Raw genomic sequence first — 4,602 nt, forward strand, 5'->3', positions numbered from 1 at the left:
GGGGGGGGGGTGTGAGTGTGAGGCGTTGGTGACGTCACGTTCATTGAGGATGTTCATTGAGAGGCGCGGGACGGGCTCGTTGAGGGGGGTGGTCGTTGTAGGGGGGTTATTGAAGGGGAGGTTCATTGAGAGGGGAGAGAGGGGAGGGGAGGTCATTGTAGGGGGGAGTTCATTGGGGGGAGGGTCTTGAAGGGGAGGTTCTTGAGGGGGAGGTTCACTGAGAGGGGTCTCATTGTAGAGGAAGTTCATTGAGAGGGGGGTTCATTGGGGGGGGGCAGTGAGGGGAGGGGGGTTCTTTGTAGGGTGGATTCATTGTAGGAAGGGTTCATTGAGGGGGAGGTTCATTGAGAGCGGAGTTCATTGAGGGGAGGGCCCATTGAGGGGAAGGGGACTTATTGTAGGGGGGGTCATTGAGAGGGGGGTTCATTGAGAGAGGGGCTCATTGTAGTGGGAGGTTCATTAAGAGGGGAGTTCATTGAGGGGAGGGGGGCTCATTGTGGGGCGGTCGTTGTAGGGGGAGGTCACAGTAGGGGGGGTTCATTGTAAGGGCGGTTCTTGAGGGGGAGGTTCATTGAGGGGGTCTCATTGTAGGGGAAGTTCATTGAGAGGGGGGTTTGTCAAAGGAGGGGGCTCATTGTAGCGGGGGTTCATTGTTAGGGGGATTATTGAGGGGGAGGTTCATTGTAGGGGAAGTTCATTGAGGGGGGTTCATTCGGGGGGCTCATTGTAGAGGGGTTCATTGAGGGAGAGGTTCATTGTAGGGAGGGCTTGTTGAGGGGGGGCTTCATTGAGGGGAGGGGGTCTCACTGTAGGGGAGGTTAATTAAGGGGGGGTTTCACTGAGGTGGGAGTTCATTGAAGGGGGGCTCTGCTGCCCTGAGGGTACCCTGGGCAGGGGGGGCTGCTCCCATGGGGGCTTCCCCGGAACCCCCTGCCTTGGCTCCCCCCAGCAAGGCTCCCCCATTCCTTCAACAAGGCTCTCCCAGCACCCTCCCTGCCCTCCTTCCCTGTTACCCCCAGGGCAGGGACCCTAACCTGATGCTGGGGGGCAGGAGGGAGGACCCAGCCTCAGTTCATCCCCGTGCCCTTCTCCTGTGAAGGCCTCAGCATGAGGGGCTCAGGGAACCTCCAAGTTTTGGGGGCATTGGGATTTTTTGGTAATGGTTAAAATCCTGGTGACTCTGAGCTTCAGTCTCAGCCTGCAAGGGTGAGCTCCCCCCTGGGTGTTCCCCCCTGCCGGGTTTGGGGACCGAGTGGGACCGATGTGATAAGTGCCTTGAAGTGTTTTAATTAAAAAAGGAAAATTGGCATTTAAACCCCGAATGAACAAACCAAGGACTTTGCAAATGGATGGTGTGAAAACATGTTGAGCTGAAGAGAGACACTGCAGGTTTGGATGTGGCTGTGGTGACCAGCCAGCCGAGGGAGAGGGAAAGAGGAGGTGGAGGGATGGAAACTTGAAGCAGCATCTGCAGCCATTTGTACCCAGCAGTTGGTGTGTGAGGGTCCTTGTGGGGCTTCTGCAGAGCCCTGGTGGTCCCATGGAGGTGGGGTCCAGCAGGCAGGGATGTGATGGAGAAGCAATGCCAGTGCGTGTTTCCCCAGGCTGGATATCATCCCAGGATGTTCAGGGGGATCCCACTCACCGGGTTGCAGCAATGGTTACGGAGGGCCCTGCTTGCCCAGGTGAGAATTTGGAGGTGGCTTCATCCTCCTGGGACAAAGCCAGCCCTGAGGCAGGTGGAGGAGTGAGAGGAGCAATTCCAGATGCCAGAATCCCAAACCCACCTGCCTCCTGCACGCAGCCCTGGAGAGCTCTCAGAGCCTCCTGCTTGCCAAAACCACCCACTCGTGCACAGCTTTGAGCTGAGTTAGCAAAGCTGGGAGGAACCGGCCTCGTGTAGTGCCTGCCTGGGAAACCCATGGGAACGCTTCTCGTGAGCTCTTGGCATCCGAGGCTGTGACAAAACAGTGTTTGTGACACTTGGAAAAGTCAGCAGGACCTTCAGTCCTTGAAAATGAACCCCCTTTTTGGGGCAGCACTTGCAGCAAGGGCAGGATTGGCTGTCTCCCCTTCCTGCCCAGATGCTCTTCCATCCCCCCAGCTGCCCAACTGGGATCCCCGGGGGTCTGGGGTCACCCCTCCAGGCAGGGGGTGGGCTCCCAGCACCTTTCCAGCCAGGAGCTGGGGAACCAAGGACACAGCAGCCCTCGTGTGGGCTCAGCACCCACTAATGAAGGGCCACCCCCTCCCCAGCCATTGCCTGCTGCGGGGCTGCACAGGCTGGGAGCAGAGCCAGCCTGGGGGAGAAGAGGGCTTGGTGGCTCCACAGCATGTGCCAGTGACTGCTGGGGAAACTGGGAGTGCACTGGGAATGGACTGGGTGTACAGACAGATGTTTGCTGCTGTGGGTGAGCCACTCACTCTTCTCTTCAACCTTAACCACTGTGCTCTCCTGTAACTCAGTTTCCCTCTCAGCACAAGGAAGCAGGAGCAGGATCCTCCTTCCCTGCCAAATGCACACCCCAAGTCCCACAGCGGGGCAGCGTGAGCTTCAGACTTGCATCTTTTCCAGCAGCAGGTGCATTTTGGGGTTAAACATTGTGGTTTTTCTGGGTTCCCTCCCTGGCCCCGCTGGGGTTTGTCCTGACTTTATGTCTGCTGGGATCTGGGAATACGGCTGGGCAGAGCTGGGAGGGAACCTGCCCTCGAAGCCATATCACCACCCTGCCAGTGCTCCCGCGCTCCACTGCGGCACTGTCCTACAAAATCCTCTGCTGCAGTAATCGCTGGGAAAAAAAACACGAGCCCTGCGTGCAGGCAGCAGCTCTGCCTGTAATGACTGCTGGGCTGTGGATCTGCACGGGGATAACTTTGAATTATTGTCTGCACTAAAACCCTGCAGTCTGGTGTGTGCCGGTAATGAAATGTTCTGGCTCCCTCTCCCAGGCTCGTGTTTCCCGCTGTCAGTGCTGGCTGGTGCGAGGAAGGGGAGCGGGGCTGGCAGCTCAGCAGTGCAGGGATGTGCTACGTTTGTAAGTGATTCATGTCCAGAACAGGCTCCCCAAATTGTGTGTTAAGGTGAGCAGGGATCAGCCCCTGGGGTCTCGGGATTCCCGGGTGGGTACCAGCACTGAGAGCTGGAGCAGGCTCCCAGTGTTGATGTCGCCCTTTGCCCCTCATAGAACTATTTAGGTTGGAAAAGACCTTTAAGATCATGGAGTCCAAGTCCTTTTCTTTGGCCGATGCTCCCACTGGCACCTAGCCCAGGTGTGACATCCCACAGCATGGACATGGTGTCACTGCTGTGGCTGTGGCTCCCAGTGTGACTGTGACAGGCTGACAAAGGGGGTACAAAGCCGCCCCTGGGTTTCCCATGGTGGGTGGCTGCTCTTTGTTTTGGCTTTTCTCAGCCGCCTTTGGGGCTGTGCACGTAGGAAGCAGTTGGGGAGGGGGATCCGTGTGTCCCTCTGTGGGGAGGGGGTGAAGGGGGGAGCCCCGGGGACAACCTTTGCTCATCACCACAGAGTAGCCGAGGCCATCGAGGCAGCTGATCCACCTCTCTGCACATCTCCCGTCTGATATTTATAGCACTCGTGTTATCAACTCAAATCAAAATCATGTGATGCTCCACTAACTTGCGCTGCTGGACTAATTAATCACCGGTGGGCTTAAGCAACCAGTCGAAGGGTCCATCCTTCCCCTTCAGCTCCAAGGGGAAAATGAGGAAGTGCCCAGTGCTTCCCAGTAACTTAATGCTGGAGGAACTGGGGGGATCTGTTGGGGTGCACTGGAGCGGACAGGCAGCTCCTGCCTCCAGAGGCTGTGCCTGGCAGATGCAGCTGCTCCTGGTGCGGAGCAGAGCTGGGAAGGATGGGGAAGACAGAGGTGTGCACTGGAGGGGGGCTTTTAACCTGCCCTACTCCACCTCTCAGCACTGTGCAGCCCTGGGGTGCTGCTGGAGGGGATCAGCCCCTGTGCCAACAGCTGCACTGACTCCTTCCTCCTGTGACCTGCTGGGAAAAGGGGGGGCTTGTCCTTCTCCCAGGGGCACTCCAGCAGCAGGGAGCACAGGAACAGAGGGATCATGCCCTGAACCAGCCTCAGGGGCCCAGACTGTCCATGGGGGTCCCTGGGCTGGGGGTGCTGCTCAGTGTCACTGTTGGGGATGGGGGCAAGGAGGGGGGTGATAGTGGGGTGGGCAGGGGTCACTGGGTGGTGTGACCGGGAGCGGCAGGTAATGGCGAGGGGGACCACTGAGCAGTACTGGAGGCACCTGTGTGACACAGGGGGTGGCAGGCGGGTGGCACTGTGGGAACGCGTGTACCACCGCAGGGGACAGGTAAGTGGCACCCGAGGGGGGGACCCCGCTGGGCGGGTGGGGGGACACCGGGTGATCGGGGGGGGGGGGGGGGCAGCGTCCTGTCCCCTCATCCCCACGGCCGAGCCGGACCGCTCCGGGGCGGGTCGGGGCGTGTCGCCGCTCCCGGCCCCGCCCCGCGTGTCGCAGCCCCGCGGTGCCGCGGAGGCGGCGCCGGGCGCGGCGCAGAGCGGAGCGGAGGATGCTGCGGGCGGGGGCCGCCGCCAGCCCTGGTCCCGGCC

The sequence above is a fragment of the Neopelma chrysocephalum genome, unplaced genomic scaffold (genome assembly GCF_003984885.1).
Source record: "Neopelma chrysocephalum unplaced genomic scaffold, ASM398488v2 Primary Assembly neopelma1_84, whole genome shotgun sequence".
Lineage (NCBI taxonomy): Eukaryota > Metazoa > Chordata > Aves > Passeriformes > Pipridae > Neopelma > Neopelma chrysocephalum.